This window comes from Leucoraja erinacea, chromosome 12, assembly GCF_028641065.1.
Source record: "Leucoraja erinacea ecotype New England chromosome 12, Leri_hhj_1, whole genome shotgun sequence".
NCBI classification, from domain to species: domain Eukaryota; kingdom Metazoa; phylum Chordata; class Chondrichthyes; order Rajiformes; family Rajidae; genus Leucoraja; species Leucoraja erinaceus.
Window position 1 is genome coordinate 44,777,525 of NC_073388.1, and position 25,557 is coordinate 44,803,081.

Genomic DNA, 25,557 nt, shown 5'->3' on the forward strand with positions numbered 1-25,557 from the left:
GGCAAACCACAAAGCTATCCGAGTTTGAAGAGGAGGACACGATGGGCGATTTTTTTCAATGACACACTTTCTCCTCACAAGTCTGAGAACGATGTAGAGAGCCTAAACAGTTTTGTCTTGACAAAACAAATTGACACAAGTTAGACACAGGAAGCAGGCCCTTCGGCCCACCAAGTCCACGCCGACCAGCTGACCCTGTACACCATCACTATCCTACACACTAGGAACAATTTACAATTTTTACGGAAGCCAATTAACTTACAAACCTTTATGTCTTTGGAGTGTGGGAGTAAGCCCACGCGGTTACAGGGAGAACATACAAACTCCGTAGAGACAACGCCTGTAGTCAGGATCGAACCCGGGTAACTGCCGCTGTGAGTCAGCAACTCTATCGCTGTGCAACACTGAGTTACTCCAGCATTTTGTGTCTATCTTTGGTATAAACCAGCATCTGCGGTTTCTTGTTATTACGAACTGATACAAGTAACTGCAGGTGCTGGAGCCCTGAGAAAAAATGCAAAGTGCTGGAGTAATTCAGAGGGTCTGGCAGCATCAATGGAGGGAATGGGCAGATGACATTTTGGGTCGGAAGAGGGGTCCCAACCCGAAACGTTGCCTATCCATGCCCCTCACAAATGCTGCCTGAGCCGTCGAGTTACTCCAGCATTTTGCGTATGCTTTAAAGAACAGCTGATAATCTACTTCAATGTTCATCCCACCAGGCATTTGAGGGATTGTACAGAGTGCCAGTTTAGAAGATGTTTTGTGATAGCCTTAGAAGTGGTTAAAGCTCTCTTTAAAAATAATCCCAATTCTCTTTGTACACTGGTTACCGACTTCGAACAGAACTGGTTACCTAAATCAACACCTAAATGCCAAGGTCTAATTTCAAAGCTAAAGTCCAAAGCACCTCTCCTTAATCACTCTCTGCACATAAGGAGCCTTGTTGAAGTTACTGGCTTCATATTGTTGAATGCTACATTAAGCAGTAAAAATGAATATTCAGCAACGTTCCGGCTCTTATCTGCATCCCTGAACATGCCTGGATCCAGTCAATGCCTTTTCTCCAGATTGCACCACGCCTTGCATCTCGTCCATTCATTAAGCATGTGTCTCAGTTTTGCTTCCAATGTCAAAGTGAATTAAATTGACCCCGGTTTTATCCAATTGCTTGAAATTATTTTATCCTCTAATCCTTGCTGCATTTCAGTTTTTAATACTTGATCCAGCTCTCCTTGTTTACCTCTATTCTATCTGCTTTATCGTATCGCATAATTGAAGAAAATTAAATCATTTCCTTACCTTAAATTCACACAATAGATTCCACAATCAGAGAGTCTTCCAGCTCAGTCGAGGGCCCTTCAGCCCAATGGGGCCAACCATCAAACACCCATTTACGCTAATCCATCACTAATCCCAATTTATTTCCCCCTTATCCCCATTAATTCTTCCCATTTCTACCTCTCATCTCACAAGGCGGCACAGTGGTAGAGACCCAGGTTCAAACCTGACTCCATGTGCTGCCAGTGTAGAGCGGAGTTTGTACATTCTCCCTGTGACTAGGTGTGTTTTCTCCATGTGCTCCGATTTCCTCCCATATCCCAAAGATTAATTTGCAGGTTTGCAGACTAATTGGCTTCTGTAAAAAATATTGCGAGTGTGTAAGAATACACACTAATCCTACACATGAATGTACCTAGGATAGAACTAATGTGAACGGGTGATCAATGGTCAGTGCGAACTCATTGGATCGAATGGCCTTTTCCATGCTGTATCTCTAAACAAAATTAAACTAAATCTATACGCAAGGGACAATTAGTCGTGATGACCAATTAACCTATCAACATGCATGTTTTTGGGGAGGCTAGGGACAGTGTGATCCCAAGAGGGATACATCGTTGCAAACTGGAACTGGTTAACCAACATTTAGTGGAGGAAGGAGAGTGATTGTATAAATTACCTAAAGTTAGAGATTCAACATTCATACTGTTGGGTTGTTAGCTTACTTAGACTTAGACTGAAGGGCCTGTCCCACTTCGGCGATTTTTAAGCGAACTGCTGGCGAATGACAATTCACCGGCACTCGCCTGAAAAACTGTGAACTGGAACGGCAACTGTCAGAGTGGCACACAGCCACACACACACACACGCACGCACACACGCACACACACATACACATGATTGCAGAAACCAAATTTCAATGAGGTTTAAATGACAACGAATAAATTGTATAATTGTATCATAAAACTACCTACGACCACCTCGACTACCTATAACTACATGGCGACCCCACTACCACTGCACCTACAACTGCACTACAGGATTATCGATTTTCTCCATGGCGACCAATTTTTGATCGCAGAACAGTGTTCAACATGTTGAAAAATTTGCGCCGACCTTACGGAGGCCGCGACTAGTTCCCAGAATGTGGGAACCCCTCGCGACCATGAAGGAGACTCACCAGAGACCACCAGCGAACATGTGGCGATTATGTAACGAGCGCAGAGTCTCCTGCACTCGCCTAAAAAGTCACCGCAGTGGGCCAGGCCCTTTAGTTCCTCCCACACTGTTGAGTGCATTGGGCAGCAAGCATTCGCCATTCTGTTCGGTAATGTACGACGTCTTCCACCCTCAATATGCTTGCGTCCAGGCCTTCCAAATCCTTCTGGAATGTTCACCTCCATGTGAGTTTTGGTCGGCCTCTTTTCCTTCTTCCGTCAGGTTGCCATGTCATGGCAATATTAGGTGCACGTTCTGGTGACATTCTGAGTAAATATCCTGCAAATTTCATCCTGCGTCCCTCTATGTCCTGGCTGAGAGGCTTTGTTGCAGTTTCACGATAGATCTCCTCGTTTGTGATGTGGTCTCTGTAACTAGTTTTCAGGATCTTCCTCAAGCTGCGTTGATGGAATGCATCCAATTTCTTTTCATCTTCAAATTGATTTTCCATGTCTCACTGGCATAGTTGTAAGCTACCCAGGTGAAATATGAAGAGCTGTTCCTCCAATTTGCATGTGGCCTCACTCTGGAGGAGGCCCAGGACAGAAAGGTCGGTGTGGAAACAGGAAGGGGAGTTGAAATGGCTAGCAACTGTGAGATCCAGTAGGCCTTGATGGACCGAGCGCAAGTGTTCAGCGAAGCGGTCACCGAGTCTATACTTGGTCTTGCGGTCTATCTTTGGGTAATAATCAGCAGCTGCAGTTCATTTTTAATATACCAAAATACTGGGGAGGAAGCTAAATAACTCTGAGGAAACCTACATGGTCACATTGAGAACATGAAAACTCTGTGAATTGAAGCTCACGTTCTCAAGTTGAGCAAGACCATTTTAATGTGAGAGTTGAATTGTTTCTATTTGTTACAGATGTCACTTTGGAATTGTCGTAAGCCAAAAATGTCCCAAATTTGAGACAAAATACTGAATTTACTGAAAATACTTTAATTTGTCTAAAGTTAAAATGTGCTCAAACTGCACCTTAATCACTTTTTTGAACATCATATGATATTGTTTCCATTTTATAAAATAGTATTCCACTGAAGATTTGTATAGATCAGATTAAATGCAAATAAGTAGTGACAACGATTTCTCTTCCATGACAAGGTAAAACAGCAATCCCATTTTTTATTACTCTACCCATCCTTATATTGATTGAATGAATTGAAATAGACAACCCCAGCTTGAGGGCGAATTCCATGCAATACTTATCTCCAGAATCAAACCTCATAGAGTGCAACAGTTCATTTCAAATTCCCCAAAACCAGTCAAGCTTTTTAGCCTATTAAAGTAATTGCTTTTTTTAAAACTTATTCTCTTGATTTAACCTCACTGGAATTGCTAATTTATTCAAGATAAACACAAAATGCTGTAGTAACCAACTGAGTCAGGCAGCATCGCTGGAGAAAAGGAATAGGTGACGTTTTGGGTCTAAACCTTTCTTAAGGCTTCAGACTTGCTACTTTATTGTTCAGTTTAGTTTAGAGATACAGTGTGGAAACGGGCCCTTTGGCCCATCGTGTCCGTGCCGACCATCCGCCACCCATACGATAATTCTATCCTACACACTATCCTAAAGAAACAATATACAGAAGCCATTTAAACCAACAAACTCCCACGTGTTTGGGATGTGGGATGATACCAGGAGAAAACCTATGTAATCACAGGGCGAACGTGCAAACTCCACCCAGACAGCACCCGTTGTCAGGATTGAACTCGGGGCATCTGGCCATTAAGGCAGCAACTCTGCCACTGCACAATTATGCCATCCTAATTTCCCAAGACCTGAGGAAGCAGTTTAGAATGAGCACAATGATTGGTGTGGAGTCATGCATAGACCCAGACTTAGTGATGATGGTGGATTTGCTTCTTAACAGGACACTGTTGAACCGGTGGCACAGCTGGAAGAGCTGCTGCCTCACAGCGCCAGAGACGCTGGTTCAATCCTGAACTCGGGTGCTGTCTGTGTGGAGTTGGCATGTTCTTTCCGTGACCACATGGGTTTCCTCTGGGCGCTCCAGTTTTTTTCCTACATCCCAAAGATGTGCAGGCTTGTGAATTAATTTGCCTCTGTAAATTGCCCCTAGTTTGTAGGGAGTATGTAGAACTCGTGTATGAATGGGTCACCGGTGGTTGGCATGGAATCAGTGGGCCGAGAGGCCTATTTCCGTGCCATATGTTTCAGTCAATTCAATCAATCAATATCTCTAAAATTTCTATGTTGTATCTCTAATCCAAGCTTAGTTCAAAGATACAGTATGGAAATAGGCCCTTCAGCCCATCGAGTCTGTGCTGACCATCAATCACCCCTTCATATTAGTTCTATCCCAGATATACTAATGTGTAGGATTTGTGTTCATTCCTACAGGCTAGGGACATTTTTTTACAGAAGCCGACAAACCTGCAAGTCTTTTGGAGTGTGGGAGGAAACTGGTGAACCCAGAGAAAACCCACGCGGTCACAGGGAGAACGTACAAACTCCATACAGACAGCACCCGCAGTCAGGATCAAACCTGGATCTCTGGTGCTGTAAGGTTGAGACCATCCAGTGGTTTCCTGTCAACCATTATTGCAGCCAGCACTCTTTTTAAAATATCTACATTTACTAAAATTTAAATTTTGCATCTGCCGAGGTGAAATTTGAACTCATGTCTATGTGTCAATGGTTATGAAATCTGGCCACACCTCAGCAATTTTCCAACTGCACTATGTCCCTAAATTAACAAAGAAGCTTCTCTTTGAAGGTAAAATGAAGGACTGCACATCTTTCCAACTTTATTGCTCTGACAAGCGCTGACCTAACTCAATTGGTCAGGCACCATCTCTGGAGAACATGGATAGGTGGCGTTTTGGATCAAGACTATTGCTTTGGCTCGAAGCTTTGCCCAACAGCAATGTTCTCTGGAACTATGCCAGAGTTTCAACATGCAACAGACAAATTAATATTACAGCACGGTTGGACAAGCATGAGTTGACCAAAGAGTGTCAGCATGGATTTGTAACAGGTGGGTTATATCTGACAAATCTCATTGAATTTAATGAGAAGCCTATTAGTATGTTAAACGTGGAGTGCCTGTGGATGTTGTCAATGTGGAGTTTGGAAGGTATTTAATAAGATTCCACACTAGGGATTCCCTGTGAAGTTAAAACGGCATGCAGATGCAGATAGCCTTGTACCATGAGTTAGAGATTGGAAAAGGGGATATGGGAATCAACAACCAGAGGGTATATGTTTAATAGAAGTGGAACAAGATTTAATATGAACCTGAGGGACAACATTTCACTCAGAGGGTGGTGGGTATGTGGAACAAGCTGCCAGAGGAGGTAGTTGATGCTGGTACTATAACAGCATTTCAAAGACACTTGGGCAGGTTCATGGATAGGATATGTTTGGAGGGATATGGGTGAAACATGGAAAGGTAGGACTATAGTAGATGGGGTATCTTGGATGGCATGAAAGAGTTGGGCTGATGGGACCTGTTTCCATGTTGTATCTCTCTATGGCAGAATTGCTATTTTAAGATAAACACATAATGCTGGAGTAACCCACTGGGTCAGGCAGCATCGCTGGAGAAACGGAATAGGTGACGTTTTGGGTTGGAACCTTTCTTCAGGCTTCAGACTTACTACTTATTGTTTGGTTTAGTATAGTTTAGAGATACAGTGTGGAAACATGCCCTTCGGCCCATCGCTTCCGCGCCGACCATCCATCACCCATATGATAGTTCTATCCTACACACTATCCTACCGGGACAATTTACAGAAACCATTTAAACCAACAAAGCTGCATGTCTTTGGGATGTGGGATGAAACCAGGAGAAAACCTATGTGATCACAGGAAGAACATGCAAACTCCACACAGACAGCACCTGTTGTCAGGATTGAACTCGGGGCATCTGGCCATTAAGGCAGCAACTCTGCCGCTGCGCAATTATGCCATCCTAATTGCCCAAGACCTGAGGAAGCAGTTTAGAATGAGCACAATGATTGGTGTGGAGTCATGCATAGACCCAGACTTAGTGATGATGGTGGATTTGCTTCTTAACAGGACACTGTTGAACCGGCGGCACAGCTGGAAGAGCTGCTGCCTCACAGCGCCAGAGACGCTGGTTCAATCCTGAACTCGAGTGCTGTCTGTGTGGAGTTTGCACATTCTATCCATGACCACATGGGTTTCCTCTGGGCGCTCCAGTTTTTTTCCTACATCCCAAAGAGGTGCAGGCTTGTGAATTAATTTGCCTCTGTAAATTGCCCTTAGTTTGTAGGGAGTATGTAGAATTTGTGTATGAATGGGTCGCCGATGGTTGGCATGGAATCAGTGGGCCGAGAGGCCTATTTCCGTGCCATATATTTCAATCAATTCAATCAATCAATATCTCTGAAATTTCTATGCTGTATCTCTAATCCAAGCTTAGTTTAGAGATACAGTATGTAAATAGGCCCTTCAGCCCATCGAGTCTATGTTGACCGTCGATTCCTACAGGCTAGGGACATTTTTTACAGAAACCTACAAACCTCCACGTCTTTTGGAGTGTGGGAGGAAACTGGAGCACCCAGAGAAAACCCACGCGGTCACAGGGAGAAAGTACAAACTCCATACAGACAGCACCCACAGTCAGGATCAAACCTGGGTCTCTGGTGCTGTAATGTTCAGAAAAACCAGTAGTTTCCTGTCTACCATTATTGCAGCCAGCACTCTTTTTAAAATATCTACATTTACTAAAATTTAAATTTCCCATCTGCTGAGGTGAAATTTGAACTCATGTCTATGGGTCAATGGTTCTGAAACACCTCAGTAATTTTCCAACTGCACTATGTCCCTAAATTACCAAAGAAGCTTATTTTTGAAGGTAAAGTGAAGGACTGCACTTCTTTCCAACTCTATTGCTCTGACAAGCGCTGACCTAACTCAATTGGTCAGGCACCATCTCTGGAGAACATGTAAGGTGGCGTTTTGGATCAAAACTATTGCTTTGGCTCAAAGCTTTGCCCAACAGCAATGTTCTCTGGAACTATGCCAGAGTTTCAACTTGTATCAGACAAATTAATATTACAGTATGGTTGGACAAGCATGAGTTGACCAAAGAGTGTCAGCATGGATTTGTAAAAGGTGGGTTATATCTGACAAATCTCATTGAATTTAATGAGGAGCCTATTAATATGGTAGACTTGGAGTGCCTGGGGATGTTGTCAATGTGGATTTGGGAAGATTGTTAATAAGGTTCCACACTAGGGATTCCCTGTGAAGTTAAAACGGCATGCAGATGCAGATAGCCTTGTACCATGAGTTAGGAATTGGAAAAGGGGATATGGGTATCAAGAACCAGAGGATATACGTTAAATGGGAGTGGAGCAAGATTTAATATGAACCTGAGGGACAACATTTCACTCAGAGGGTGGTGGGTATGTGGAACAAGCTGCCAGAGAGGTAGTTGATGCTGGTACTATAATGGAGTCACGTGAGTGACTACGTGAAGAAGGCCGTCATCCCACTTGGCGCGTCATTACGTTGACTCGCTTTGCACAAACGAGCCGACTGGCGGCAGCATTCGCGCTGTCCAGCGGTAAGTTTCAACCAACAAGGTATGTTTTAAACTTACCTCTGGGATGGGTTTTTGTTTTGCAGGAAACTCATTACAGAGTTTGCTTGCTGGATTGGGGGCGAAATCCGGACGGGCCGCGGGTAAACCTTTATGGACCACGGTAACCCCAGTCACGGAACAGAGGGAATCCCGATCATGACCTCGGGGATACCGGAAACGGACCGCGGGACCCGCTACGGAGACCGCAGAAGTGTGAGTAGCGGGTGGCGGTCGAAATTCGCCTCTCGAATCGTTGGCAGTGGAGCCAGCAGCGTTGGACTGATGCCGACAGAACGTAGAGAGCTGTTGGAAGGTTAGTCACAAAAATTGTATTTCCCTCTCTGCGGAGGGGAGTGTAGGGAAGAGGCCCATTCATTAAAACAAAACGGTCCAGGAGTACCTAGGCAAACCCAATTGGAGGATTAGCCACTATTTGATCTCTCTCTCTGAGGAAGGGAGCGCAAGGAGAAAGCCCGCAAACAAGTCGGGTCAGGAGGATTCCGGATGGAGAGGATAACCTCCTTCATGGGTAATGTGTTTAAACGTTCAAACCCACATGGAGCACCTGGTGGAGAGATGCTCCACAATGATATACTCCAAAGGAGGGAGTTATTAGCACGGGTATTATGGAGAACCCGCAGGCAGCGGCACCTGTTTCAGGGCTGCACAAATGTCTCCTGCTCTGAGGAGAGGAGCATCCACGGTCAGTTTCAGTCTGACCCAAAGCAAAGAACCTGATATAGGTCCGCTAGAGGGGCCATGAGCGCAGGTATCCTCAGGGGCCTGAGGCTGCACCTGTTTTCAGGTCTGCCTACAAATCTCACTCTCTGTGAAGGGGAGTGCGAGTGATCAGTAGGTAACTGATCTCACATTTAAAGTATAAACATACTGAAGCACATGCATATGGCCTCAAGAGTACTCGCAAACAAAGGGTTTGCTGCCCGAAGAGTTGGTCTCCAGCCGTTGGCAGAATACCCAGAAGGGGCCAGAGTTCTCAGGCTACAAGTGCCGGCAAGGGAACAGCGCTGTCAGGGTGACATTGGAGGGCGAAATCCAGGAAATGAAACCAGCCGCCGAATCCTCTCTTTAGGTAAGACGAGAAGAAGGAAGCAAAAGCTATCGGACTAATCAAGGTACCAACGACAAGCAAAGCTTCATCAGTAGGCGACAACACACCCCACACCTCCATAGAGGGTAAGCGGTTCACTGAAGCCGGTGGTAGCTTGAAAGCTGGGCACGGAAATATGATCAGAGTCGTCTTTCAAGGCAGACTCAGAGTTATGGCCAGAATTGTCCTACAAGGCAGGCTCAGTATGACGGGGTCAGGGGAAATATGGAATCCACACTCCCTACCAGTCCTACTCCCCAATCAAGGAGAGAAATGGAACCTGCATCAGCGGCCTTTGGGCTTACCATAAGACCACTGGTAGCCATGGAGGTAAGTGGGTCTGGGTTTTCCAAAACAAGGGATTGTGGACCAGTTACATGTTGGTAATTTTTACTCTTGTGTGTTTGTACAAATGACAATGAAAAACAACATGAGAGTCAGATCTGGTTTAAAAAAAACAACAACAAAAAAACAGATGATAACATGTGATTACTTTTACTGCACAACATACATAGGTTCCATGCAGACTTGGAATTGGGACCGGAGTTGTCTTCAAGGCAGGCCCAGTATTATGGGCAGGATTGCCTTTCAGGACAGGTGACAGATGGAGGATGTCACTTCATCCAGGTTTAACTCATATGTGCAGTACAGACTTTCAGAATAGTAAATTTTGTTACGGTCTAACAATTGTTTTTCATAGAAGCTATATGGCAAGCATCGATCTCAAAGATGCATGCTATGCAGTTTCCCATTCACTGAGATTGACGGAGATATTTGAAATTTATCTGGATGGGTCTATAATAACAGTTAAAGCGTTGTAAAATAGGCTAACTTCAGTTCCCAGGTCTATTTACGAAATTTCTAAAACCGGAGTTTGGGCTGCTCAGAGCTCAAGAACATTAGTTATCGCCTATCTGGATGATGTTAAACACTGTTTTTTTCTAAAAATTAACTGTTATAGGCCCAAACTATATTTGAGGAATCAGGGTCCCACACCTATCCAGTTAAAATTACGGTGATACTCAGAACTACTGAGTATTGGGATTTACATTTAACAATCAACCTTAACAGGGACTCCGCCCTGGAGCAAGAGATGCAATTAACAGAAGCCTGTAACAACCTCGTTGGTTATTCAGCAGCCTTCTATTCATCAAGTGTAGTTAACAACATAGCAGCTGTGTATCAGCGGTACAAATTGGGCTTTGCATTACCTGAACTTATAACATGCAAATAATTAACCTCTCAAGTACCATATAGGTCATTACAAATAAATCTATGCTATTCTCAGCTGAAGCTACCAAAGTCACGATGGTGGCAGTATTCAGCATTGTTCCAGTATTTTTGGACAGTAATACTCAGTAATTACAAATAGATGCTCATGCTCAAAAATGAGAAGTATGGAATGCCATCTCCAGTTACGGAGGTGGATGCAGGTTGCAGAAGTTACCGATTTTTCAGTAATTGGTATCAACTATCTATAACTCAGTGCATTCTATATGTTAAAGGTTATTGTAACAATGTGCACAATCTGCATGCTTAACTCCAAGTTGATACACGATGGGGGTGGCATATGTTAGTCACATGGGTGCTATGAAGTTTAAATATCCTGTGATATTTACCTAATCTCATTTGGAACTATTGTCTCATGTGAAATCAATAACAACACAGGATGGATGTTGGATTCATGATATTTATTTTAGTTGTTTATCTTTTTTAATATTTTACCTTGTATGTATCGTTAGCTTTTAGAAATGTTTGAATGGTGCACTGACTGACTGACATTTTAAAATTTTGTTGTACATGGTTCATGTTACAATGACAATAAAGAAACTATTCTATTCTATTCTATTCTATATTCTATTCTATTACAAAGTATTTAATGTCATTTTGGCTCGATGGAACACCGAATATCGATATGTTTACATACAGGCTCATCTACCAGCTGCAAAACATGTGGCATACATTGGCAAGAGATACATCATCGCCACTCGGTGGAGGAATGTTATTGCATGTGTTTTTTCTCTATTCTGCCTCATCAGTTGGGTTTTGCAATTAATCCAGCAAGATACCGCTTCAGGCATCAAACTGCCTGACTGGCATACGCAGCCATGGTTCCCGCTAATGTAAGGAATGATATAGAACCTTATATGGTTATCCAAAACATAAAACTTGCTGGTACAGCCTGTGACTCGGGAGACCAGCCTCTGCATAATACATCAAGTCATTGACTTGAAGACTCCGAGACAATTTTCCTGCGCCGCGGGTTGTCAGACCAATCCGTGTAGTGCTCACTGCAGAATGCAGGATAAGCACCAAAAAAGGCAGGACATCTCCACTTCAGCAGATGGGAAACGTATTTGGCTGAATACACATGTTACATACTATACAGCACGGATAACTGATATCCTAGAGTTCATTTCAAATGTGCCTTTGACAATACTAAGTTACAGTGCCATTAAACTGTGCAAACGTGCTTTCTCATCATATTTGCTGCAGCAAATGGAAACCACACTGTCGGGCCTCACCCTCTGATATTTAAAATTATATAGGATATCTTAACACAAGTTCTCCCAGGCCCAGTAACATGGGAGTGTGGGACAATGACGTAATGTTAACATTACTTCAGCAGGGGGCTCCAGCTACATCCTTATCTTAAGCCGGCTCTCAAAAGGTAACAGTCCTCATGGCACTGGCCTCAGTGCAACGGGTCCGGTCACAACATAAATTACGACAGGACAGGATGGTTGCATCTGCTAATAACATAATATATTATGTTTTAATTTAATAAACCAGAGCTAACCAGGCGTTAGGTACAAACAGTTTCATGGCATACTCGATGGACCTTCAGGAATGTGTGGTCACACATTCACAACAATATGTCTAGATCACTTAGAGCCTCAAAGGCTCCAAACGAAACAATGTTTGTTAGTAAAAAAAAAAAAAATAAACTTCATAAGACGTTTAGTCCTACCATCTCCAGGTGGTAAAACGGGGTTTTGTCGAATGCAGGAGTCAATACTAATATTTTCAACACACATTCCACCGGGTCTGCTACCACATCAGCTCAAAGGATTATGTACGTTTCCATTGGACCACATCCTAGCAGCTGCAGGATGGTCAAACGAACATACTTTACCAACTTTAAATACAACTCGTTGCCAAATCGGGGATATTTGCCAACTCCATTTTTTTGACTGTTTATAGTTTCCTCTGGATGAAAGGGGTCACTATTATTTTCATTGGATGATTAAGCATCAGCATAACAAACCAAGTCATGTCTGAATGAATGAATCTTTTTTCACTCATCCATGGTCACTTCATGCAGTGTGTAACGCATGGATTCATTTCCGGCATGAAATCACAGAGCTTTGAAATCTTCACGTAGTCACTCACATGAAACCGAAGTAAAATAGTAAGATTAAATGAGAACTTACCAGTTTGAAGTTTGATCTTGATTTTATGAGGAGTTACGATGAGCGATTATGTGCCCACCGCTCCCACCCTCATGTTATCAAGGTCATATGGTAGTTCTAGTTCTCAAAATCTTACTATGTTCAGGTCAACTACTTGTTTCTGTGATTCCCTACCGCTGCTTTGAAGTATGACGCACCAAGTAAGATGATGGCCTTCTTCACGTAATCGCTCATCGTAAATCCTCATAAAATCAAGATCAAACTTCAAACTGGTAAGTTCTCGGTGAATCTTACTATTTCAAAGACACTTGGGCAGGTTCATGGATAGGATATGTTTGGAGGGATATGGGTGAAACATGGACAGGTGGGTCTATCGTAGATGGGGCATCTTGGACGGCATGAAATAGTTGGGCTGATGGGACCTGTTTCCGTGTTGTAACATTCTATGACGCTAGCTTTCCCATAGATTCTACTGCTCACCTGCACACTAAATGACTACCGACTTGCACATACTTGGAACATGCTACAAGGAACGAGCTGCCAGAGGAGGCAGGTACAAAAAACAGCATTTCAAAGACACTTGGACCGGTGCATCGATAGGAGAGGATTAGAGATACATCACCCAATTGTGGACCAATGGGACTAGCTTAAATGGGGCATCATGGTCGACATGGATGATTTGGGCCAAAGGGCCTGATTCCATGCTGTTTGCCACCAACACTATGATAGTGAATCTCCACTATTGGGCACATGTCATTAACCCTTGAAAGACACAAAATGTTGGCACAACTCAGCAGGTCAGGCAGCATCTCTGGAGAACATGAATAGGTGACATTTTGGGTTGGGTGTAGGGGGGAGCGGGAATAAAAGTTGGAAGAGAGATGGGGGCCGGACAAAGTACAGACAGCACCACATGACCACAAATGAAAGGGTTCCCTAACAGGAAGAAAGCTGAACAAAGAGATAGCAGGTGTGAGCCCAATGGGGATGTATAATTGCAAACTTTGAAGCTAGTTGAAAGACTTTTTTGCAAAGTCAACCAGGATTCAGGAGAAGGGAGTTGGGGGGAGAGTGCGGAGAGGCCAAGGGCCTGTTTCCACGCTGTATCTCTAAACTAAACTAAAAAAAAGATGTCCCATTGTCTGAATGTCCCACTGTGTAGTGTTACAAAACTACATTAACATCTGCAGCCTGAAGAAAGGTCTCGATCTGAAGCATCACCTATTCCTTTTCTCCAGAGATGCTGCCTGACCCGCTGAGTTACTCCAGCATATTGTGTCTATCTCTGGTGTAAACCAGTATCTGCAGTTCCTTCCTGCACATTAATATCTTTAAATTGGCCTCAATTTTCCACTGAGATATTGATCCCGTGGGATGCTATGCCTGCATTTACCTGCATCCCACAGATTCCCTGCTGTGGTATGTTGCTGGGAGCAAGAAACATGGTGATGACAGGTATCCGAGGATAAGATATTCAGGAACTGAGTGGGATATGATATGTGTAGGAAGGAACTGCAGATGTTGGTTTAAACCAAAGATAGACACAAAATACTAGAGTAACTCAGTGGGACAGGAAGCATCTCTGGATGGAAGGAATGGGTGACGTTTCAATCTGAAGAAGGGTTTCGACCCGAAATGTCACCCATACCTTCTCTCAAGGGATGCTGCCTGTCCCGCTGAGTTACCCCAGCATTTTGCGTCTAACTTCATGTCATCTGATTTGATTGGTTATCATGAACAAAGCTTTTCATTGTACCTTGGTACACACTTGCCAATAATAAACCTAAATTGAAACCTAATGCTTTTTAGTGTCTTGCCATTAACTGTAGAATTAAATTAGGGTAAGTCCCGATCTTCCAACCAACTTCATTGCGGACATTGGACTTTTTTTCTGGAACTGTTGGGCTACGAGGCTGAGAACTATATTCTGTACTCTAGTATTTTTCTTTTCACTCTACCTCTTTTACATATGTATGCTTAATTGTATTTAAATATTGTTTTATCTGATTTAGTTTTGTTTAGACTAGAGATACAACGCGGAAGCAGGCCCTTCGGCACACCGGATCCGCACTGATCAGCGATCCCCTCACATTAACACTATCCTACACACACTAGGGACAATTTACACATGCACAGAGCCAATTTTACTTCGGAGTCACGTGAGTGACTACGTGAAGAAGCCCGCGTACGACGCATGCGTGTCATATCGCTACACGCATTCGAACTCGTCATCGCTGGAGGAAGGACGTTCCTCCAAATCGGCAGGACTTGAACCTGCAACAGGTAAGGGAACTTCATTTTTCTTTACTTACCCTTTTTTTTATCTAGAAGGCTGATGAAGCTGGCTGGGGAGAGTCTGCAGAATTGCAGGCAGCCAGCACCGGCCGGGGCCCGTTAATTTCTTTTGAACAGGAACGGAGCCGACTTTAGAGCCAGGACAACGGTCGCTGGAGCAGTTTCCCGACAACTCGGTAACAGCCCCACTAGTCGGTGAGTGCATTACTAATTTATGGGTCTGAGGGGCTGGAAGGTGCGGAACTGACGGGGGTTCCGCAGGTTTAAAAATAGCGGCGAGCGGTCAGTGCCCGAGAGCACTGAGTACGCGTTGGAATAGAGGCAGGGGGGGGGGGGGGGGGGAACAGGCAACAGGCTGAATTCCCGTTATGGGAATAGCTGTACCAAACTTACCCCACCCTCAGATTTTCTCCAGTTTTTGTTTCTCACTACACCTGTCCACAGCTGGGATATATAGGACCAGCAGCTGGCTGGGGAGAGTCTGCAGATTGCAGGCAGCCAACAGAGGCCGGGGGCCCGTTAATTTGTTTTAAAACAGGGGACGGAGCCGACTTCAGCGACAGGATAACGACGCTGGAGCAGGGTTTCCTGACGACACGGGTACAACACCACGGACCCTTACTATAGGTATGTGGGAAAATGGTGTAAACCAAAAATGGGGTTTTCATAGAATATGTGTGTTAATCCTTTTGTTAAAGTACTAGATGGGTCCGAGGCGCTGGAAGTGCAGAAAGGGCGCATTAACGGCACTTCCGCAATGTTCTAAAAATAGCGAGCTGTCAGTGCCGAAGAGCACTGAGCACGCGTTGGACCCGCTAGCCCACGCTGAAGGAAGCCGGTACGAGTGGCTGCAGCATGATCAGCAGCCAGCACAGGTGCCGGGAGTACCGGGACCGGGTGGAGTGGTGGACCCACATACAGGACCGGTGTGGTCAGCGGCGGAGCGAGGAAAACCCGCAAACCAGTGCCCGTGTGTACGGGGGACGGGAACAGCGGAGGAAAAAGGAGCTCCTTCATAGTGGCAGTCACATGAATGTGGACAAGGAGCGGCATAGTTATATCGGGCGGCCGGGAGCGACCAGTGCCCGTAGGCATGGGGCCCGGCTGCGGGAAATACCGCGTGCGACTAGTGCCCGAGAGCACCAAGGTCGGCAGGAGCGGTCTGATATATTAAAGCACCCGCGATCGACTAGTGCCCGAGAGCATGTAAGTCGGCTGGAGCGGTTGCTGGAGGAAATTCTCCAGAGTGGCAGGCTCCGGGATATGGAGGATAGCCACAGTGGGCAAAAAATATAAGTCCCACAGCAGTTTCCCATAAGGGCTGCATGAAATGTCAGACACCTCTGAGGAGGGTATTGAAGGTCTGACTGGGCCAGGATGGCTGCCAGTGTTAATAAAGACATCACTGCGAAAGTGATGTGGCGAAACAGCCTCCGGATAATACTTACCGATACCGGAGTGAGGATGAGCAGCTGCAAGATATAGCGCAGCCAGCAGCGGCCACTTTTGTGGAGCTGGGAAACCGGTATGAGTGGCTGCAGCAGGTTCGGCCGTCAGTGACATGGTGAAGATTTGGCCGGGACGACCACTGTGGGAGATGCGAAAGCTTCTACTTCAGCATCTACCCCAACCTCAACCTCAAGGCCCTCCACAACCACGAGTGAAACCAAGAAAATAACTCAGTTACCACCGATAACCATGGAGGTAGGTGAATCTGGGGCTCCAGAATTAATAGGGAGCACGGAAGTTGGAGGGACATTGCAACTTCATTTGGAAGCATGGTGTAATATAACTATGGACAGATATATTCTTAGAAGTATTAAGGGATATCTGATAGAGTTTCTACACAAACAAAACCTTCCAGTACAATATACACCAGACAGAATATACATGCTTACTAAATGGGAACAAGCTAAAGTCCACATAGAACTACAAAGATTATTCACTAAAGGGGTAATTGAACAAACCAAACCTGAACAACAGGAATTTGTCTCAAACATATTTATTAGAAATAAGATAGATGGGGGTTGCCGTATTATTATTGATTTATCAACGCTTCACAATGTTGTGCAATATGTTCATTTTAAAATGGATACTTTTAGCACTGCTAAAGAGTTAGTTTCAGCAGGCTACTTTATGGCAAGTATTGATCTTAAAGATGCTTACTATACAATACCCATCAGAGGTAAAATTCTTAAACCAGCTTTGGCATTGCTGCAACAACAAAATCATAGAGTAATGACATAGTTGGATGAATACTTATTGTCGGTATAATTTATGAATTGGCATGTCAGGCAGTGGTTGCCACAAAACAATTGTTTGAACAGCTGGGATTCATTATCCATCCAATTAAGTCAAAATTGACACCATTAACACATTTAAGATGTTAATGACTTTACTAATAGGAAAGGCCACAGAGTTACAAAAGGATTAGAGCACTCAAAATTAATAGAGGCCATTTTTTGATGGCCAATGGAGCTAACAATTTAAGCCATAAAAGAATTACAATGGTGGGAACACAATGTTAAGTATGGCTCCAACCCAATAGTTATTGACAACCCGTCTGTGCTATTACAAACAGATGCCAGTGCAATTGGTTGGGGTACAACTGATACCATCTTGAGCTGTGGGGGGAGATGGAATATACAAGAAGCTAACCTACTTAACACTAAGTGCTTCATCACCAAGTGCTTCGAGAGGCTGGTCCTGGCACACCTCAAAAGCTGCCTACCCCCCACACTGGATCCCTATCAGTTTGCCTATCGCAAGAACAGGAGTACGGAGGATGCCATCTCAACGGCACTTCACTCCGCCCTCTCCCACCTTGACAACAGAGACACTTATGTAAGAATGCTGTTCATCGATTACAGCTCAGCATTCAACACCATTATTCCATCAAAACTGATCACCAAACTCGGTATCCTGGGCATCGACCCCTCCCTCTGCAACTGGATACTGGACTTTCTAACCAACAGACCCCAGTCTGTGAGGTTAGACAAGCACACCTCTTCAACCCTCACCCTGAACACCGGCGTCCCTCAGGGCTGTGTGCTGAGCCCCCTCCTCTACTCCCTCTTCACCTATGACTGCACACCTGTACATGGTACTAACACCATCATCAAGTATGCAGATGATACAACGGTGATTGGCCTCATCAGCAACAACGATGAGCTGGCCTACAGGGAGGAGGTCCAGCACTTAGCAGCATGGTGCGCTGACAACAACCTGGCCCTTAACTCCAAGAAGACCAAGGAGCTCATTGTAGACTTCAGGAAGTCCAGAGGCGGCACGCACACCCCCATCCACATTAACGGGACGGAGGTGGAACGTGTTTTCTAGCTTCAGCTTCAGGTTCATGGGAGTCAACATCTCCGATGACCTCTCTTGGACCCACAATACCTCTACTCTGATCAAGAAGGCTCATCAGCGTCTCTTCTTCCTGAGAAGACTGAAGAAGGTCCATCTGTCTCCTCAGATCCTGGTGAACTTCTACCGCTGCACCATCGAGAGCATCCTTACCAACTGCATCACAGTATGGTATGGCAACTGCTCTGTCTCCGACCGGAAGGCATTGCAGAGGGTGGTGAAAATTGCCCAACGCATCACCGGTTCCACGCTCCCCTCCATTGAGTCTGTCCAAAGCAAGCGCTGTCTGCGGAGGGCGCTCAGCATCGCCAAGGACTGCTCTCACCCCAACCATGGACTGTTTACCCTCCTACCATCCGGGAGGCGCTACAGGTCTCTCCGTTGGCGAACCAGCAGGTCGAGGAACAGCTTCTTTCCGGCCGCTGTCAATCTACTAAACAACGTACCTCGGTGACTGCCAATCACCCCCCCCCCACGGACACTTATTATTTATTTTTTTTTAATTCAAAATCGTTTGCTATGTCGCTCTTCAAAGGAGATGCTAAATGCATTTCGTTGTCTCTGTACTGTACACTGACAATGACAATTAAAATTGAATCTGAATCTGAATCTGAATCTGAATCTAAGGGTATAAAGTACTTAGAAATGTTAAGTGCATTTTATGGGTTAAAATCTTATTGCTCAGGAATGAAACAGCAGTATGTTAGATTGCAGATAGATAATACCTCGGTGGTGGCATATATAAGTCATATGGGTGGAAATATATCAACATCTTGTGATGAATTGGCAAACTCAATTTGGCAATGGTGTGTCCAAAGGACTATTTGGTTATGGGCTACGTATCTACCAGGGATACTAATTTAGTGGCAGACACCAGGTCACAAAAACTTATTGAAAGTACTGAATGGATGTTGGATAGAACGGTATTTGCTGAAATCACAGTAAAGTATGGAAGGCCGGGTATTAGATTTGCATCCAGGTTTAAATCACCAGTTACCGAGGTATGTATCATTGGAACCAGATCCTGGGGCAGAAGCTACAGATGCATTTTCACTGCACTGGGGGAAATGGTTCATTTATGCATTTCCTCCTTTTTTCTGCCTAATCAATCGGGCACTAAGGGAAATTCAACAGGAATCGGCATCTGGGATTTTCTTAGTACCTGATTGGCTTACCCAACCATGGGTTTCCGTGGTACAGGACATGGTGCTGGAACCATGTATAACTTTAAGACATAGTCCTAAGTTACTGGTGCATCCAGTAACTCAGGATAGCTATCCATGCCATAGAAAATATTGAATTATTGGGTTGTAGACTCTGAAAGACTCGCTACGGGACATGGGGCTATCAAAAAGAACTGTGGACATGATCACAGCAGCACAAAGAAGGTCTACACAAATACAGTATTTAGGTCATATTAAAAAATGGACTAATTACTGCCATAATAACCTTCTGGACCACACAAATAAGGATGTTCTGGCGGTGCTAGAGTTTTCTCACCAGCCTGCACTATGGAGGACTTAGTTACAGCACTGTGAATAGTGCCAGAAGTGCATTGTCAAGTTATTGGTGGCAAGGAACAGAAAGACAGTCTGTGGGATCACATCCTCTGGTAGTTAAACTTGTAAGAGGCAATTTTAACACCAAGCCACCCAAAACAAGATACAACAAATCTGGGAGGTAAGTGTGGTCCTGACCATGCTAAGGAATTGGTCGCCGGGCTACAGCATTAAATCTGGATAAACTAACTAAGAAATGGTATGCTGATGGCGCTAGTCACAGCGCAAAGGGTCCAGTTATTGCAAAAAAGTAAGACTAGATGGCTTCACTATGGCGGCAGGAAGTTTGGTTTTTGTGATCCAGGACCGTGTTATTAAACATAATAGACCAGGATCAGCGGGGCAGGTCATAGAATTTATGGCCTACCCGGAGGACAAACGCCTCTGTATAGTGAAGCACGTTTTGTTATACAGTGAAAGGACAAAGGCTATCAGAGGCAAGGAAATGGCGTTTAATCAGCTATAAGAAACCGTACCGTAGAGTGTAAATTCAGACCATTTCGCGGTGGCTGAAATATGGGTTAAGATAGGCGGGAGTGGACACTAACATATTTAAATCTCACTCCACCAGGGCTGCAGCTACATCCGCAGCAAAACGCCTTGATGTATCCATGGACCAAATCCTCAGGATTGCAGGATGGTTGTTGGAGAAAACGTTTTTCAGAAATTTTATAACAAACCAGTTAGCAGTATGGGAACGTTTTCGGGGAACATTTTAAGTTCTGTATGATAATTTATCCATGAAGAATACGGGGTTATGATTTGAATTAATTAGATATTATTTATCATTTCCATTAAATAATTGGTATGAATGTTTTGAATATCATTAACAATTTCTCCCAAACTACCAAGGGAGTTGTGAAGCATGGACTCGTTCCACGGCATGAGGTCACAGAGCTTTGAAATCTTCACGTAGTCACTCACGTGACTCCGAAGTAAAATAGTAAGATTAAACGAGAACTTACCAGTTTGAAGTTTGATCTTTATTTTATGAGGAGGAACATTGAGGGAATACGTGCCCTCCGCTCCCACCCTCGTATGGTCATATCTTAAACTGGTATCTCTTTAATAATCTTACTATTTTAGGTCATTATAGTGTATCTGTGACCTCACACCGCTGCTTTGAAGGATGACACGCATGCGTCGTACGCGGGCTTCTTCACGTATTCCCTCAACGTTCCTCCTCATAAAATAAAGATCAAACTTCAAACTGGTAAGTTCTCGTTTAATCTTACTATTAACCTGCATACCTGTACGTCTTTGGAGTGTGTGTGGAAACCGAAGATCTTGAAGAAAACCCATGCAGGAAAGCGTACAAACTCTGTGCAGACAGCACCCATAGTCGAGATCGAACCCGGTAACTCAGCGGGTCCGGTGCTACAAGCGCCGTAAGGCAGCAACTCTACCACTGCACCACCATGCCGCCCTGTTTGATTGCCAAGCAAAAATCTTTACACTGTAACTCGAATATGTGGTAATAATAAACCAATACAAGATACAAGGAGAATGAGTGAGCTCTTGAAACTGTGGCAGGATTGATTTGTGTGGAATAATGTGAGGTTATCCACTTTTTATCCAAAGAAGGTAAAGCAAAAAGTATTCACAATAAATCAATTACTGTTTGAAGAAGCAGGGCACATTGAAAACATATTTTTTGACACAGCACTTAGACCAGGCAATGGTAGTTAGATATCTGAAGGATAATGTTGAATTAAACTAGCCATTGATATCCAGTTGTATAAATGCTTGCAAGTGTGACCTTTAGTACAGCCTGTGTTTTGGTGCTTGTGCATTGAATATAATATCAGGCTCCAGAGAACATGTCATGAAACAGATCGCTCAGCAATTCAAATCAAAATATGGAAAAGTAACATTTTGAGAATAAAGATAAATGTTTATGCTGCTTCCCACATTCACAGTGCATAATTGTACTCATAGATCAAGTCACTCAACTACAGAAAGAGACCCAAGAGGAGGGAAGAAGTAGGGCACGCTTTCCTTCATTGGCTGGGGCGATGAGTATTAAAGTCGGGAAGTCATGTATAAGCATAGCTTATACAGGTAGCTCTATAAGACTTTACTTAGGCCGCTTAACCCAGCATGGTTACTCTATGCATGCTGGACTCAGAAGAGTATAAGCTATTATACTCATTACAATCGCTCCACTCTTATAAATCTTTATTATCTATAGACTGTGGACACTTGATTGTAATGATGTCCAGTCTTTTCTTTGACAAGTTGGCATGCAACAAAAGTTTTTCGCTGTACCTCAGTCCATGTGACAATAAGCTAAATTAAAGCTTATTAAACTTCATTACATTACTGGCCTTCCAGTGCAAGTAGCGGTCTACAATAAAATAGACTATTGACTATTGATTGACTATTGAAATGCTGGAGTAACTCAATGGGTCAGACAGCATCTCCACATGTCTTCAATCTACAGTTGTTGCCTGGATGTCTACGGTCTACAATCCATGGCTACCCACAGGCACGTTCGATAGGTCTGAAGTAAATGTGGATAGACACACTGAAGCTTAGTACAAACCCCAAAAGGACTCTGAAAAAAATAAGACAGATTAAGATGTTCCTGCTATTGCACATTGAAACGTTGAAACCTGGGTTAAATCACTTTGGATTATTTGCTCCAGGAAAGTACATCACATTCCAGTTTATTGTCATATGCTGAAGTATAGTAAGGAGCAGTTTAATTTAGTTTAGAGATACAGCATGGAAACAGGCCCTTTGGCCCACCGACATGCCAAACCTCAATCACCCGTATACTAGTTCTATCCTATACAGTAGGGACAATTTACAGAAGTCAATTAACCTACAAAACTGCACATCTTTGGAATTTGGTGGGAAACTGGATCACCTGAAGAAAACCCTCGTGGTCACATGGAAAACATACAAACTCCGTACAGACAGCACCCATAGCCAGGTCGAACCCGGGTCTCTGGAGCTGTAAGGCAGCAACGCTCTGTACCGCCCAGGTCCAACGAAAAGTCTTGCTTGCAGCAACATCACTGGCACATAGACCCAGATACTACATCAAAACAAATTATATAAATAATATCCATAAATTACACACAAAATTCTAAAAGAAAGATGACATAATACAAGACATTTGTGTAAAAAGCAATCATAAAAAATCCAAGTCCACTGCAAGAGGCGATCTGTCGTGTCGTGTTGTCGAGGTAGGATTAGATTTAGAAAATAGATTCATTTATTGCTTATATTTATGTGACTTTTCTAGGGAGATGCTAACTGCATTCCGTTGTCTCTGTACTGTACACTGCACAATGACAATAAAGTTGAATCTGAATCTGAATTGGATATGTAAATTGGTGCAAGAACCTGGTAGTTGTAGGAAAGTAGCTATTAGAAAATAGAACAGTACAGTGCAGAAACGGACCCTTCAACCCACAATATTTGTGCCGAACCTGATGCCAAGTTAAACTGATCTCACCTGCCTGTATGTGATCCATATCCCTCTATTCTCTGCACTTCCACATGTCTATCTAAAAGCCCCTTTAATGCCACTATCATATCTGCCTCCACCACCACCCCTGGCAGTGTTTTCCAGGTCCCCACTATTCTCTGTGTAAAATACTTGCCCCATGCATCTCCATTAAACTTTCCCCCGCTCACCTTATAGCTTTGCTCTCTAGTGTTGTACATTTCCACCCTGGGAAAAAGGTTCTGAATTCCTATCTACGTCCATCATAATTTTACATACTTCTATCAAGCCTCATCCTCCGATGTTACAGAGAAAACAATCCAAGTCTATCCAAACTCTCCCTTTAACTGAAACCTTCTTATCCAGGTCCTAATCTAGATTCTGGTAAACCTCCTCTGTGCCCTCTCCAAAGCATCCACATCTTTCCTGTACTGGGGCAACCAGAACTGCACACAGTGCTCCTGAGCCTGGAGGTGTGGGTCTTCAGGCTTCTGCATCTCCTGCCCATTTGTGAGAAGAGGGCATGGCCTGGATGGTGGAGATCCTTAATGACAAATGCCACCTTCTTGAGGCAGCACCTCTTGTGAATGTTTTCGACGGAGGGGAGGGCTGTGCCCATGGTGGACCGGGCTGAGTCTCTTTCATGTTTTCATTAAGTGTAATGGCAATTTCTAACTTTTCCTGTTTATTCTTTTCTGTTGCCATTGCTACGCAGGTAAGTAGGTGATCTTACGCAGACCTAATAGAACAGATCTTCCAGTCGTTTATTTCCAGATTTTCCAGTCGTTATTGGTTCTTTATTGAAGTAGTTGTACAAACAAAGAGATGAATTTTCCTTATTCTGCATTCAAGTTGTTGCTAGGCTGTTCTCCCCGACCTGGTGAGAACTGTGTACACTACACCCCTGTGCCTGGTCTGAATCACTCCTTGTCCACTATGCCCATATGTTACGCCTCTCTATGCATCTAATGACCGCCCCCTCTATGCCTGGAATAATACTGCAATTGTTATGTAAAAAAATATGCAATGCTCATATTTTAGAGAATTTCAATGAATCTCAACTCGATTATACAGATATAATTTGATCACTTACAAAACCAACTAACATCATTCAGATTGTGTTTATTTATTTATTTATTTATTTATTTATTTATTTAAAAAAAAAATTAGCAGTACAGTAAATCACATTAATACATCGTATATATCTTATTACATTATGTTGTACCACTTCATTTTTTGAGCTTTAAAAAAGATAGAAATAAAAGAAGTAAGGAAAGTAAGCGAGAATCGTGAAGGTGCAGGAAAGTGTTGGGTGAAGAGAACCCCTTAGGGAAGGAATTAGAGAAGGAAGCAAAGAAAAGAAATAAGACCCTAGAAAGAGAAGAAAAAAAAGAAGAAAGGAAAATCAATCGCTCTATTGTAACACAAAACTCCACAAAAAAGGATATACCAACCGTGTTTTTATTAAAAATTTATTTTATACCCCCCATTACCAGGTCCTGGTAGCCTTTATGTTTTAACTTATTATTGCACCTTATGCTTGTAATAGTTCCATAAATGCAGACCACATCTTTTGGAAGTGATCTGCTAGGAGGAGTCCCATCTCTTCCAAGTGTAGTGTTTCAAACATGTTTGAAATCCACATTTTTGTTGGTATTGGAGCATTTTTCCAAAATTTAAGTATTAGCTTTTTTCCGATTATTAGCCCATAATTAAGTAAGTTCTTTTGAAACATATTTAATTCTGGGTTACCTTCCGATATTCCAAAAATGATCCATTCTACGTTGGGTAGTAGTTTTGTTTTAAATAATTTTGTGAAGATTTCAAATATTTCGTTCCAGAATTTTTGGATTTTTATACAGAAAACAAAAGAGTGCGCTATGTTAGCTTCTTGTAACTGACATTTATCGCAAATGGGTGAGACATTGGGGAAAAGTTTATTTATTTTAGTTTTTGAATAATATAGTCTATGTAATGTTTTATATTGGATTAGAGTATGTCGTACGTATGTCGTATGTCGATTGTGTTTATTACACAACTTGATTTAACATTTGAAGAGAAGGAAATGACAAAATATAACAATGGCATATATAATGGTAAATTAATATGGAATATTGTTTTAATCACAAATCTTGGAACAAGAACAACATGATTTTCATTTCATTTGACTTTAAAAATTAAATAGTAAAGGATGCTCCAGGTGTGTTCTGTAGGAGGGCGAGTATGTTATACTTTGTCTCAAAAAGTTATTCTTACAGATACACATGATCACATTGAATGGCG